A 16592-nucleotide genomic window follows, 5' to 3' on the forward strand; every position below is an offset into this window, starting at 1 on the left:
CTTGTTTGGTAAAATCCATTGGTAGAAAGAGACAGTATATTTTTCTCTGTTCCACACAATAAAAGACCCAAAGAAACTCTCTAAAAGAGAAGGTAAAAAAAAAATGGAGGCATCAAAGAATTTTGGAAAGAAAAACAACAGTTGGATCTAAAGCCAAGTCAGATAATGGTAATTGTGGGCTATTTCAGGGGAAATGGCCCTTGGAGATAATCTTGTTTAAAGCATTCAATGTTTCTGTTAGGCCTTAAGAGCTGAAGTGATGCTCAACGTTAAACAATTACTAAGTGAAAGGAAGAAAGGAATTCTTATCTTTGATTCTCAGCCTCATAGTCTGCTCTTGCACAACTTAAAGTCCAAACTGTTCCAATTGTTCTGAGAAGTTTATGGAAAAGGGTGAAACATGTACCTATCTCATAAGCCAAGCACATGAGCCGATGAGTCCCTGCATATTTCAGGACACTTGTCCATTTCAATATGATTTCTGGGCTCTGCAGTAGAGATGTAGGATGTGGTCACACCTATATTCTAAGAACCAATCTTTAGGGTTTTTACACTTAGCTTTAAACATGTTTCATTTATGTTATTGCACTTTTAAAACACCTCTTTTTTGACAATGCTGTCAGTCTCAGAATATAATGTGGCCCTGTCTCTTAATAATAAAATCCTGAAGATGATCTTGGAGGATTTTTTCTAAGTCTATTTTCCACATATCATTAAATCTTCATACAAATGATCAATGGGAATTTTAAAGATACATCTAAAGACATTTTATTTACTGAAGTCTTCCTATAATTATATACATGAGATCTGAGCTGTGATCTTTTCTATTGTAATCTTTTCTATTCCATTATCCTCTAACAAATGATATTTTCATACTTCATTCTATTTCCTTGGCTAGTATCCCCAAATAAATTAAAATCCATTTGTTGTATAAATTTTAAATTGAAGTTGTATAAAAATGTGGTAAAAATATTTCATTTCTTAAATTACTTTAGCCATCATGCAGAGACGTGACAGAGCAGGGAATTAGAAATAAATATATTAAAAGAATATATCAATTGGCATATACTTTGTTATAGAAGTGAAGAATATGTAGTTTACCACCTCATTCAAAACTTCCTGAAAATAGACTTATTCATTTATAAAATTTTGAAGTTTACAGTTATACCTAGTGATTTGATGTATTTCTGTAAATTGTAAAATAAATTTCCATCTGAGACCATGAATATGTTTATTTTTTAAATAGAATTTAAAGATTAACCATAACCTGTTATCAGCATATGCAGAATGTATTAGGGATTTGTTAGTGTTCCCAAATATCTATTCATTCTTTCTTTCTCTCTTTGTTTCACTCTGAGTTTTAGCAGGGTACATTATCTTCACGTACCTTCTAGTGTCCCTTGTAGTTATCCATGCCCACATGATTAAATTCAGGTCAATAAAACTGAAAAAAAGTGAAGTGTGCAACCTCTGTATCACATCCTTAAATACAAAGTTAGTTGCACCACTCTCTTATTCCCTTTCTTGCTCTCTGAAAAAATGAGCATCACCGGAACAACTTCTTTGACTAAAGAGATCATAGAAATATATCAAAGATGATTCAGGTTCTAGTGAGTTTAGAAAAGTAAGAATAATAGAGAAGTAGATTATAAGAGTTTTTAATGTTCCCTTTTTAAGCAGGAATGTATATTCCCACATTTTAATACTTTTACATAGAAAAATATATAAATATATATATTTTATTTGTGTGATACATAATTTTCATTTTGAAAATGAACGAATTTTAAAAAGTTTGAAAAATTAGTGTTAAAAATGTGATGGGGCTGGAGGTGCCAGGCCTCACAGCCTCATCAGGCTCAATCCTCTCCCAATTTAAAAAAAAAAAAATTAAAAAAGTAATTCCATAGATGTGTGAGCAATGCTACTAGAAAAGCCAGGGCCACTCCACTCACAAAAAAAAAAAAAAAAAAAAAAAAAAAAAAAAAAAAATCTAAATGCCTGGGGGGTGACCTCAAAACTGACATTAGAAGTACTACAAGAATATTGACTTAAGGGGTATCTGAGTTTAGGAGTTCAGCAAATGTCCTCATCTGGGCTCCATTTTTCCAGCCTATGGAACTCAAAGACTTACTGCTTCAAAAGACCCAAAGGATCAAAAATAATTGTTCAACTGGGATCATTCAACCAAACACAGTGAAACATTTTGCAGTGTCCCCATGTTTCATCTGTGGGAATATTGCTTCTAAGTTTAGATAATGATGTTGTTACAGGAAGAACTTTGAATGGCATCAATAAAAATCTTCTAACACTTATTTTTAGAAGTAAAGGGAATGATTTATAAGTTTCTTCTTACTTTTGAGTCATGTCATGAATCATTGTGCATGCCAGATCTGTTCTGTTTCACTTCATGCCTCTTTCTTCCATAATCACTCCCACAGACAGCAGCTCTAGTAGAAGATGTGAATCTATATCTCTATCTTAAATTATAGTTAAATATATTTTACAAAATTTTACATGCCAGAGTATCTCAGTGGCATCACAGATTTTCCACATTGTAAGTTATGAGGAATTATTAATACCTGGAATGATAATTTAGATTGATTTTTAAATATACTGAAGAACTCTTGTTAAAATATATGGAACAAAAAAGTACAATTGAGATATTGTGTGAAAAACAAGATAGTCTCTGAGTAAGGACAGTGGATTTCTTACAATAAATTCATCGCACCAATAAGTTCTATTTAAAAATGAAAAGGATAGAAGTGTCTATATTTTTTTAACTGAGAACATGTGATTATGAAAAATAAATCAATTCTATGTAGTGAAATATAAATTTTATCTGTGATAGTAGCAATCTTGAAGAATTATTGTTAGAATTAATAGAATTAAATTATATACAGAATTCAGTTGTGCAAGGAGTATCAAACATTTAATTCTCCATAATTATCACATGACGTTATTCAATTTGCAGAACTCTGAAGAAAAAAATATACATAGTCCCCCATGTTTGGAAAATGTCTTAGTGATTTGAATAAATCATTTTCTCACTTGCTTAGGTCTTATAACTAGAGGTTCTGTGAATTATAAAGGTCTGTCTAAAACATTTCTTCTGCTGAGATGGATTCTCCATCTCGCATTTAGGATTGGTTACATGTTATTGGTTTACTTGTGTGCTGCTTATTCTCTTTGCACCTCCAGATTCATTGTCTACTCAGTCTCTTCCATTCTCTACTTTTCTTGGTATCCTTGGAGCCTGATTTCTAGGAACTATATCACTTGGGTTTCCTTACCTTCTGTCTTTTGGTTTAAGTTAACAAAAGGAGGTACCAGCAGAAGAGTAGAGGGAAGGAAGTAAGAGAAGTCAGCTTCTCTCCCCAGCATTCCCCAATCCCAGAATGTACTTTTTGCCATATTTGGATCATCCCTCATTTAGTCATGTCTTCTGATGGGAAATTACTAATACTTTCATGACCATAGCTCATATCAGTTGCTGCTGAAATCACTCTTTACCTTTGTTCCTGTGGGTGTAGGGAAAATAATGTTTCCACTATTGCTACTCCCTGATGACTTAACCATCCATCATTGGTTCTCTGAAATTTTTTGACATGTATTTTGTAATATCTATATGAAATTATCGCTGACTAACACATTTAAGAGTGTCATATGTTTACGGTTAGGAGCATAATTGATAGAATAATTGTTTCCAATCAATATTCTACGAGCTCAAAGGCACAGAGATCCTTAACAAGGAGCCCACATTTCTTTGAGAATGAACTCTGTAATGCAAACACTAAATGTACACTCTAATTCTTTCTTTTAGTCTAAGCTACTCCAAAAGGTAATATCAGCCATATATCAAATTTTCTCTTCATTCTGGAAAGGGAAATATTCCTACCTTCTGTCTCTGAACAGACACTATGTCCTATTTCTTGGGGAACCAAAACACTACTATGGTATTTTAATTACATCAGGACTAAAGAAATTTAGGACTTAGCTAAAAAGGATACAAGCCATATATGACAAATACATAGCCAACATCATACTGAATGGGGAAAAACTGAAAGCATTCCTGCTTAGAACTGGAATCAGACAAGTTTGCCCTCTATTACAACTTCTATTCAACACAGGAAGTCCTAGCCAGAGCAATCAGGCAAGACAAGGAAATTAAGGGTATCCAAATGGGGGCAGAAGAAGTCAAATTATGACTCTTTGCTGACAATATGATCTTATATCTAGAAAACAGCAAAGATTCTTCCATGAAACTACTGGAATTGATAAATAAGTTCAGCAAAGTCTCAGATTACAAAATCAATGTACACAAATGAGTAGCATTCCTATATACCAACAACAGTCAAACAGAGAATGAAATCAAAGACTCAGTATCTTTTACATTAGCAACAAAGGAAATAAAATATCTAGGAATATATTTAACTAAGGATTTGAAAGACCTCTACAGGGAGAACTATGAAACACTAAGTAAAGAAATAGCAGATTATATAAACAAATGGAAATCCATACCATGCTCACCAAAATTTCTGTGAGCAAAATCAACATTGTTAAAATGATTATACTACCAAAAGTGATCTACAGATTCAATGCAATCCCTATTAAAATACCAACATCACTTTTTGCAGATATAGAAAAAATAATTCTATGCTTCATATGGAACCAGAGAAGACCCCATATAGCTAAAGCAACCTTAAGCAAAAAAGAACAAATTGCCAGGCAGCAATTTACCAGACTTCAAGCCATACTACAAGGCTACAGCAAACAAAACAGCATGGTACTGACTGGCACAAGAACCAAGACATAGACCAATGTAACTGTACTATGAGCCCAGATATAAAACCATGCTTACATAGCCATCTGATTTTTGACAAAGCAAAAAAATATTCACTAGGGAAAAGAATCCCTATTCAATAAATGGTGCTGGGAAAATTCTGCACATACAGAAGACTGAAACACGATTCACACTTCTCATGTCTCACAAAAATCAACTCATGATGGATAACTGACTTAAACCTAAGACCGAAACCATAAATATTCTAGAAGAAAATGTTGGAAAAATTCTTATAGATATCAGCCTCGGCAAAGAATTTATGAAGAGGACCCCAAAAGCAATCACAGCATCAACAAAAATAAATAAATGGAACCTTTTCAAATTAAAAAGCTTCTGCACAGCCAGAGAAAGTATCAGAAGAGCAAATAGACTGTCCACAAAATGAGAGAAAACATTTGCTTGCTATAAATCTGATGAAGGGATAATAACTAGAATCTATTTTACTTAGGACAATCACCAAGAAAACATCAAACAACCCCATTTTAAAAGTGGGCAAAGGAAATGAACAGAAACTTTCTCAAAAAAAGATAATGGCCAAGAAACATGAAAAAATGCTCAGTATCTCTAATAATCAGAGAAATGCAAATCAAAATCAGAATGCAGTATCACTTAACTCGGGTGAGAATGGCTTTATCAAAAGTCCCCAAACAATAAATTTTGCATGGATGTGGAGAGTAGGAACACTCATACACTGCTTCTGGGCCTGCAAACTAGTACAACCTCTAAGGAAAGTAGTATGGAGATACCTCAAAGAACTAAAAGTAGACCTAGTATTTGATCCATCAATCCTACTACTGGGTATCTACCCCAAGGAATAAAGAAACATTCTATACCAGAGACATCTGTACTGGAATGTTTATAGCAGCACAATTCACAATTGCAACGATGTGGAAACAACTCAAGTACCCATTTGAGTGGAGTAAGAAAATGTGGTATATGTATATCATGAATTACTAATCAGCCATAAGAAAAAATGATAAACTATTGCATTAGCCTGGGTGGAGTTGGAGCCCATTCCTCTAAGTGAAGTATCACAAGAATGGAAAAAAAAAGCACCACATGCACTCACCATTAAACTGGTACTAGTTGATAAACACTAATGTGCACATGTGGGAAGTAACATTCACAGGATGTCAGGCAGGTGGGAGTGGGGAGGAGGGAATGGGTCAATCCACACCTAACAGATGCGATGTCACTATCTGAGCATACTTATTAGGCAGTACAAAGGCAACTTATGTAATCAAAGCATTTGTACCCCCATAATACCCTGAAATAAAAAAAAAACATTAAAAAATAATAAATAAAAAAAATCACCCTGCAAGAATATTAAGGCTGATTAGATTTTTATATTTCCTCTAAGTTATTGACCTGATTTATTTTCTATCCAAATGAAAGATAAGGACAATTTTTTTTGCCCTCCAAATCTATGTGCCATTAATCTCTGATTTCCATTGTGCCATTTGAGTTTTCCCTTTGGTAACCCTATCATTCAGGCTTCTTTTTACCCTCTTGCATCTGGTTGGCTTTGACCAATGGGAGGTATAAGAAAGAGATCAGAGGGATAAAGGAGATGGAAGTAGTACTATTTCTCCATCCCCCATTCCTGGTCCTCTTCCCATGGCCAGATTTCCTATTGAGAAGCCTTCTCTCTCCCAATAGGAGAGCTTATACTAAGCCCTGCACCATCCAGGCTGAAGTGACAATGAGAGAAACTGGTGAAAAGAGCATTTGATATTTCTGATACCAGGGTGTTTCACTTCCTTAGTTGGTTCCCTTAATCTTGACCATAACAGATCAACCTTCCCAATTCCCTAACTGATTGGTGCAAGTTGAAACAACATTTCCTTTAGAGGCTGCAAATTTTAATATTCAAGAAATCTTTGAGGAAGGTCAGATAAAGCAGTGCTAAAAAATGATATAGAGATGGTATTTTTTAAGAGAGATACTGAACAATATATGAAATGGTTTCTGCTTCAAATGTAAGAAAATATGAAAAAATAAATTTGCCAAGAAAATTTGCCAATATCAATACCAATGTAATTTTAATTACTTAAAAAAACCCTTCAACAAGGAAATTTTAGGACATCTTTTAGGAAATAAATTAGTAAATTAACAAAACATAGATTAAAAAAGTAAAATAGAAAAGCCTAATTTCTAGTAAGTTCGGTAGATCAAGACTTGACAAAAATTCTTCACTTAATTTGAATATTTAATATTAACCCAGTGTCTGTAAAGAATCCATAACTCTTCCTCAAAAATATACCAAAAACCAAACCAAACCAAACCAACCAAAACAAACCCTTATGGTAACACTAGGCAGGTCTATATGACAGCCTCAGAATTTGGGAACTAAAACAAATACATGAATTTTCTCTTTATTCTCATCAAATTTTGTGTTTTTTATTTTCATCCTTAAAAGTTTCATCTTTTTGTTTTCCTGTCACATAAGAATTGTTAACTAACTTTGTAATTTCTTCTCTACAGGGTTTAGAGAATAATTATTATGAAAACTGTACAGTGAATAGTTTCTTGAGGGAGCTAGTTTAAAATGCCACTCCCTGGGCTTTAACCCAGGAAAGTCTGGGGTAGTAGATCCTGAAATGCCAAAGATTTTCCCTTAAAACCATTTCACCTTACAAAAACATTGCTGCAATTAGCAAATCAAACATATAAAATATAAAATAAAAAATGTCATACAAATTCTAAGAGTAGGTAAGAAATAGTTAAACAGAAGATAAGAAGGAAAAATTAATTACAGACATCCAGTATATACAAATTTTGAGAGTTAGAGATTTACTCTGAGTGATATTCTGTGTATACATGCAAGCACAAGCTATTTTGATACAGCCATAACCTAGACTGCCCCCTTGGTCTCTACAATTTACAATATGGGGAAGCAAGATTACTGGTTTTAAAAGATTTTAGTCTGAAGAAATGTTCATCCAATCTGTTCCTAAAAATATTTCTTTTTCTTTTCTGCAGGTTAGTGTCAACTTTTTGTTTTATGAAAATTTTAATTTAGCAACTTCTATAAAAAGTAGGTATAATAAATGTAATAACACTACCATTATGTTTTTACAATATACTTCCTTCAATGTTTAAAAATACTTTTATATACATTATCCATTTTGATACTAATATTACTTGCTTATTAATCACTTACCTGCACACAATAAAATGCTTATTAGAAATGTCTTATTGTTTTTAAAGTGGCTAAGCAACAATAAAAAATAGTAAGACCAATAAACAAATATAAAACTCTAAGGGAGGCAGTAAAGATCAATATGTAATTATTTCCCTTTTCTTTTTAAGTTTGTGAAAAGGATATATGCTATGTATACGTAAAAGCACATTTATATTATTTAGTATTTTCAATAGGAGTTGGAAAAAATACTTTTGCTACCTACAGAGGAGAATTAGAAAAATAATCAATGAAATTATTCTGAAAAATGCTATGTATGTCATTAAGGGTTGTTCGTTCTTCCAATATTGGTGGAGAGCCTACAGTTTTTAGAGTGCTTTTATAAATGTTGTGCACTTATATGCTGTCAGAAATAAGGAGAAATCAATCTTTTCAAAAAGTTTTATCAGATAGTTGCCTGATTATTGAGATAGAATATGGAAGGTAAAAGGCCGTACTTCTCAGCCAGGGCAGTAGATAGGAAAAAAGTAAAGCAAAACACAAAAGTGTGATAATTTATATCCCTGAACAATGAGAGAGGATAGAGGAAGGAGGGAATAATTCAATGGGATCAATTAAGAAAGTAATTGTTGAGGAGTAGCTTTGAACTTAATTTAGAAATACGAGTAGAAATTAAAGAAAGGAAACTAAGGCATATCCTTCAGGATGAAGTATATTGAAAAAAAAATGTAACAAAATAGAAAACAAAAGAGGAATAAGGAAACACTTTAAACAATGACAATATTATAAATAGTTACAAAAACAGACTATCCATTGGATTTCCCATAATTCTCTTTCTGAATATCTCAACTAAAGAGAAAATGAAGAACATTTCCTTTTTATGAATTGCAGAGAAAACATAGTGTCATTTCAAGTGAATGCTCATTATGTGTATATTTAAGATCTCTATGGCATTATTCCTTAAAACTTAAAGTCTTTAAACCTTTATTTATTATTTCTCATGAGTCTGTGTGTCAAGAATTCATTCAGGGCTCAGCTGGGTAGTTTTGCTTCACATGATTCACTTTCAGGCCGAGAATGCATCTACATTCAACTTGAACTCGAGGAGAGCTGGGTGTCCAAAAAGGCCTCATTCACGTGACTGGAAGTTGTTTAATTTTCCTCTGTATAATCTGTCTTCCTCTAGTAGTGTAGACAGCTTTCCAGTGGAAGCTACAAGATCTCATAGACGCAAGGTAAAGGACAGTCACATTGTCACTTCTATCCATTTTAATAGTTAAAGAAAGTTCAATCTAGATACAAGAAAATTGTAACCAACTCCATCTCTTGATCAAACACACAGCATATAAGTACAGGGAGGAGGAGAATTTTTGGCAGCTATCTATGGAGAATATCTACTATAGCACATTATAAAAAATGTGTTATAGAACTGCTATAACATTTAGGTTCTTTTTTTTTTTGCAAAACATGAAATAATGCAAATCCAAAATTTATTTTAGCATTTATCTTTAATTGCATAAACTAAAATTTGGCAGGCCAAATAATTTGAAGCTCAAGATACACCGCTGTTGTATGAAGAGAGAATGTCAGCTGACAAACATAAAATAGCAACCAAACTATGTAAATTTAGTTTGAAACAGGTTGTTGTTTATGTGAAACAGAATTTTTGTCATACTTTTAGCAAGTATTTTGCTGTTATTTTAATATTCCTTCTTATAATTTAAAATGCCCTTTCTACACTATAAACATTTTACTTCTGTAACAATCCACTTGTACTAGTGCTAAAAAATGAACATCCCCCCAAAATCTCTAAAATTTAGAATAAATGTCAGATGTGATAATACACTGTAAATAAGGACAATCACCACTCTATTAGAGACAATCTCTGAATAAATAGACATTTTTAGTGAAATAAAAATTTTCAATAAATTAAAAAATAATCTGCAATAGTTTAAGGTTTATAAACTCTTGGCATTCCCTTTTCTTCACTTTTTTATACATATTTTATATTTATTTCTGTGGAAAATTTGACTAGAGACAAATAATATTTCTGTCATACATGTGGATACCCTGTACTATAACAGAAGGAAAAACTTAGATTCTTAATCTTTTCAGCCAATGTCAACTACAAGGGTATTCCACTTTCAAATTTTCATAAGATTGTCTTGTTATGCAAAATAAGTGATTTGAACACATATGAAGTAGAGCCTCACATAAAAAGTATCAGCCTCAGGAATAAATAAGTAAATACAGCAACAATAAATAAGTAAATACATCAACAGTAAATAAGTTCTACTTCTTGAGTGAGTGTATTAATGACAAATAAATTGCCAATTCAGAAATACACACACAGTAGAAGATTGAATTTCATGGCCATGCACACCTTGTGTGTTCATATGATGCATTTAGATTAAATTATTTTTTGGAAAAAGAAAAAGATAAGAACCCTATACTAGCCAAGGCACGGTCTAAGAGAATTCCCTAATATTCAATCTATTACCACATATATGTGGAAGCAGACAACTAGATTGTGAAATTACCCTACCTTCAAACAAAAGGTAAAAGATATGCAAAGAAATGAAGGGAGGAAGTAGCATGCCTTCTTTTTTATCCATTATACACACAAAAATCTACATGTTTTCTTTATGAAAAGCTTCTTTTAGAATAAAAAACTTGATCACTGTACTTAAAAGGGGTTATAAAAGAGTCAAAGAAAGATTATTATTTCAGACTATGATAAAAAGATTAGACTTTATCTTGATGGTGATAGGGAGTCACTGATGGTTTTCAGAGGAAAAGTGACAAGATTTAAAATGTAACCCTGACAACAGTGTGAAAAAATAGTGTTGACAGGATATTCTGGATAAGAATTCATCACAAAGGTTAAGGAGAAATAGAAACGATTATACAGAAGTAGTAACATGGAAAAGAAGGAAATAATCTGAGATTTATATGGTGGAATAAAAAAAGATTCAATAATTTATTGAGTTAGAGAAGGGGAAAGGAAGGAGGGAAGTCCAATTTGTTAGATTTGAATAAAGGTATCATTAATCAAGATTTATAACAAAGGAGGAAAAATATGATTGGGAGGGATGAGTCTACTTTTAGAAATAATGAATATGTTGAAAAGAGAAATAAGCTGTGTTGTTAATATTCTTCTTAACCACAAAAATGCTATTTTCTTTCAAGTAAAATAATATCAAAGCATAATAGTATGATCATTGCACTTTATTTAGATATTCGCTAAGAGAAAATGAATTTATTCACATAACAACTATTGAATAACATAGAATATATTTTTACTGATTTATATCTCCACCACCAAATAATTGGCATTATTTCACTAGATTGTTAGAAATTATTGACTCTTTGCCTTCTTTGTTGTTATAAACCTGAATAAATTACTAACTCTAAAAGTTTCATTTATAAACATAATAGGAATTTTGTTTACTTGCAAGTCAAAATTGCTGTTGAAAAAATAAACTTGCTCAACAATTTTGTCCTGTAAGCATTTCATTGAACATGACCTCTCTGATCTGTGTTTTAAATACACTTACCAGTATATAAAAGGCATAATTATCCTAGTTAGTCAAGAAAAATCTCACAGACTGACATGTGAAAAAGTAGTAAAAATTGAGAAATCAATAACATTACTCAAAATACAAATTAAAAGTTTCTGATAAATACTCAAAAGCAGTCTTATATATTTAGCAAACTGTATTCAATCGAAGACATATTTAAAATATTACCTGATTTTCTCTTGGCTACAAAATAAAATTTTTACTACTGTAATAGTCTTGTCATAAAGGAGAATAAAAATTTACTGTATTTTCATTTATATACATTTTACACCTTCTAAATTAGAATGTAACTTAAAGTTTGTTTTTGAAGTTGCATAATAATAGATTTGGAATTTTGAACGAACATTTTGTATAAATATTGTTTTGGTAAATTCAACTACATTACTAAATTTAAACATATATAAATAATTTATTTATCAGTTTTAAATCTTCCAATTATATCTTTAGGATTTCAAGAGCATCTATTATCAGATTTGTATTAGTTTCAAAAAATTTTATATATAATTATTTTGCAAAGATACCCTACAGTCTTTGGTGGGAGCATTATTCAAAAAAATTATTTAATATTGTTTTAAATACCACACAACATTGTTCAAAGGAGCAATGGGTGTCATATCCAGAGATGAACGTTTTAACAAGAAAATTACATGACTCTATGTAAGTGCTTACAGTAGAAATTATAGATGAAAACCCTCTCAGAAAGAGTGATGAAAAAAGTAATACAGCACAAATGGGTTGAGACAGTAGAAGAAAAGAGAGGTGAGTTTTAATTTCATTCAGGAGAAAGCTATACAAAAAATCAGCGATAGAATGAATATGGTATATTCATCAAAAAAAGGAGTTCAGAATAGGTAGGGCTTAGAGTATGAAAAGAAAAATAATCAAGATATAAAAAAAATAAAATGAACAGGGATCAGATTGGAGAGTCCTCTAAAATAGGTTTTATTTTTGTAGTAAATGTGTTTTATTTTTTCAGTAAAGGCAATAGAACTCATTTAAATTTTTAAGCAGAAAAAATATAAATTTGCACAGCATTGAGACAACTCTGACTGTAGTGCTGGAGACAGTTATAGACAGAAGCAAAAATAGGGTTCAGAAAATCTAGTTCAGAGACTCTTTTTAGTGGACAGAAAACACAAAATAGTGGCAGATGTAGTATACAAATAAATAAATGAATTAAAGATAAATCAAATGTGAAAATGTAAATAAAACCGATTCAATAAAATGGTTGTAGGATTTAAGGCTGGGATTTTTTATTTGAAATCTCTTTCTGTAAGAATACAATGGAACCATTTCTTTCATAGATGATAATTTTGTATAAGTTAAAAATTACAAAAGGCAAACTTACCCTTGAGCCCTATTTCCACCCTAGAAAGAAAAAAAAAATCTCTTAAGAAAACTAATCTACTCAGAGTTTTCTCTAATATTGGAACAAATCAACATTTTTACTAGAAATGTTTAATCACTGAGTATTACAAAGGAAACTGAATAAGGGCTGACTTCTCAGCAGTACAAAATGTAGATCAGGCCGGGCGCGGTGGCTCACGCCTGTAATCCTAGCACTCTGGGAGGCCGAGGTGGGCGGATCGTTTGAGCTCAGGAGTTCGAGACCAGCCTGAGCAAGAGCGAGACCCCATCTCTACTAAAAATAGAAAGAAATTAATATGGACAGCTAAAAATATATATAGAAAAAATTAGCCGGGCATGGTGGCGCATGCCTGTAGTCCCAGCTACTCGGGAGGCTGAGACAGGAGGATCGCTTGAGCTCAGGAGTTTGAGGTTGCTGTGAGCTAGGCTGACGCCACGGCACTCACTCTAGCCTGGGCAACAGAGTGAGACTCTGTCTCAAAAAAAAAAAAAAAAATGTAGAGCAGAAGACAGTGGAATAATATAATCAAGGTTTTCAAAAAATGTTAAGCAAGACTACTTCATCCATTAAAGTTACATTTCAAAAATAAAATCAAAATAGAGACTTTCCTGGAGAAACAAAAACAGTTTGCTGTCTGCAGGACTGTCTTGCAAAAATCACTAAAGGAAGTTATTCAGGCTGAAAGCATGTGAATCCAGATGAAAATTAAAGTCCACATTAACAAAAAAGAATCCTGCTGAAGGTCACTATGTAATTATAAAACATACTAAAAATGCCCTGTTTTTCTCCTTTCTTCCTAATTAACTGATTTAAAGGGCAATTTTACAGAATAATATGTATATGTATCGTTGGACCTGTAGCATATAGAAATATAATACACATGCAATATATTTGCCAAAACAGAACAAAGGAGGTGGGTGAAAACAACCACATAATGGGCTAAAAAATGACTAAAGTTGGTAAAGTGCTAATTGCAACAATGTATTGTTATGCTTGTAACATAATTGATTTAATTTGTGTAACGACAATACCATAAAAAGGGGAAAAGAAAATATAATCATGTAAGTGTAACACTTTCCCTGTGAAAATATTTTCTTAAGCAGGACACATAAAAGCAATAATAACCTAAAAATGTATAAATTGAACTTCATTGAAATTAGTGTGTTCATTGAAAGACATCATTGATAAAATGGGTAAAACAATTTGTAAAATATATATCTGACAAAGAGCTAGTATGAACAATATATAAAGAAATCCTACATTAAATTTTAAGAACAAAATAAATGTGCAAAACCTTTGATAGACACTTCACAAGGATGATACACAAAAGTCCAATAATCATATGAAAAGTACTTCTTAACATTTTAAGTCATCAAGAAAATGAAAATTTAAAATCATGAGATACCATACACTACTATTAGCATGACTAAAATTAAAATTAATCTAAATACCAGATTTCAAGGATGTAGAAGAACAGGAATTCTTAAAAATTGCTGGTTGAAAGGTTAAATTGTATACCGCTTTTGAAAATGTTTTGGCAGCTTGTTTTAAAGTTAAACAGGCACCTGCCCTTTGACTCTGCAATTCTGCTCCTGGGTATTTATCCAAGAAAAATAAATACCTATATAGACAAAATGACTTGCATAAGAGTGTTCATATGTCCATAACTGGGAACAACCCAAACATTCATCTATAGGGTAATGCATAAACAAATTTTGTTTTATCCAAGCAATGGAATACTATTGAACACTTAAAAAAATACTGATACACAACCACATGAATGAATCTCACAAGCATTATGCTCAGCAATGGAAGCAAGGAATGAAAGAGTATATAGTTGCATTTTTATTAAGATCCAGGAAAGAACCAGGCACGGTGGCTCACACCTGTAATACCAACACTTTGGGAGGCCAAGGCAGGAGGATTACTTGAAGCCAAGAGTTCAAAACCAGCCTGGACAACATAGCAAGACCTTGTCTCTAGAAAAAAAAAAAAAAGCAGGTTTGGTGGCACACACTTGTAGTCCTAGCTACTCAGGAGGCTGAGGTGGGAGGATTGCTTGAACCTAGGAATTTCAGGTTGCAGCGAGCTAAGATCATGCCACTGAACCACAGCCTGGGTGACAGAGCAACACCTTATCTCTAGAAAAAAAATCTAGAAAAGAAAAAAATTAGTCTATAATAAATAATTATAAATAAATAAGAAATCAGAGAGGTGGTTTCTTCTGGTAGAGTAATTTACTGGAAAGAATCTTAAGGTAAATAGATAAATTTCTGGGAGTGAAAGAAGAAAAGTGCGCGTGTATGTGTATGTGTGTATATATTCTGAAAAGATTATTGATTCCATTTGTCTTAATTCATTAAATTCTACACTTAATACTTGCTTTTTAATATATACAAATTTATTACAAAAATAGAACTTCAAATAAACAAAATAACTATAACAATTATAACAATTTTGAAATTGTTATGACAATCAAATAATTTTTTACATATAAAACTTTGGGGAGAATAAATAAAACATAATAAACACGAAAAATATTAAATGAAAAGAAGGATTAGTTTTACCTACCATTTCAAACTTTCAAACTTAGAATTCAATGAAAAAAAAATCATTTTCCCTGAAGGACAAACAAATCAGCAAAAAACTACAACAAAGTAAAAACATCTAAAAATTCAAGTCAAATATATAGACAGCATAATTCTCTTAGGCTATGTCTATTCCCTATTCCTCTTTGTAGTCCATTCCCTAGACAAAGATAGTTATTTTAGAAATGCTAAATGAATTATTAATGCTTCATTATCCCAAAATAGCAGGCTTTATTTATTTTATAATAAAGTAATCATATAAGTCCCAATTTTAAGCTTTCTTAAACAAATCCAAACACTATAAACACTGTTTACTTCTAAAAGTGATCTTTTTATAGAATTAATGCCATCAATGCTGTTTTTAAAAACAAACTAAATTTTCATATATAGATATCAAAATTCATCTCTATTAAAACCAATTAAAAGTCTAAATTTTTCAATAATACTACATATAGATGTGCATATGCCCTATAACAAAAACATATATTAGAGAGATTATGTTATGTTAGTACTCTTGATATTTATATTAAATTTTATGTACACCACACTATGAGAAGAAAATAGCTGCAAATTTCAAAGGTGTAACAAATATCTTAAATGTTTTGGAACCAAAAATTATGAACATAATAAAATTACTTTGTGTGGGTGTACAATAAATATGTTTAACCCTATACTGTAACTTAATAAACAGTAAAGTTAGTAACTTGAGGGCAAATTTTATTTTAAACTTTACAAATTGCCATATATCTATACTATAGAAAAAATACCTTTTTATTGTTTTGTGATATGCTTTATGCACAAACTGAGGTGGCTATTAGAAAGTGAATAATAAGCCTATTGAAAACATTCATAAAATACTCCTAGGCACTTGCATTATTAGAGAAATCAGAATTAAAACTCTTACATGAAATGACATACTTTATTATTACTTCTAGTGAAAATAATGAAATGGAAAAAAGGCTTAAAGAAAAGAAATCTGATTCACATAAAACTATAGGGCACACAAAACAACAATATTCTCTAGATTTGATGCAGTGTTTTGAACTTCATTAGTACAATTTAACATCTAGAA

This window comes from Eulemur rufifrons, chromosome 7, assembly GCF_041146395.1.
Source record: "Eulemur rufifrons isolate Redbay chromosome 7, OSU_ERuf_1, whole genome shotgun sequence".
Classification (NCBI taxonomy): domain Eukaryota; kingdom Metazoa; phylum Chordata; class Mammalia; order Primates; family Lemuridae; genus Eulemur; species Eulemur rufifrons.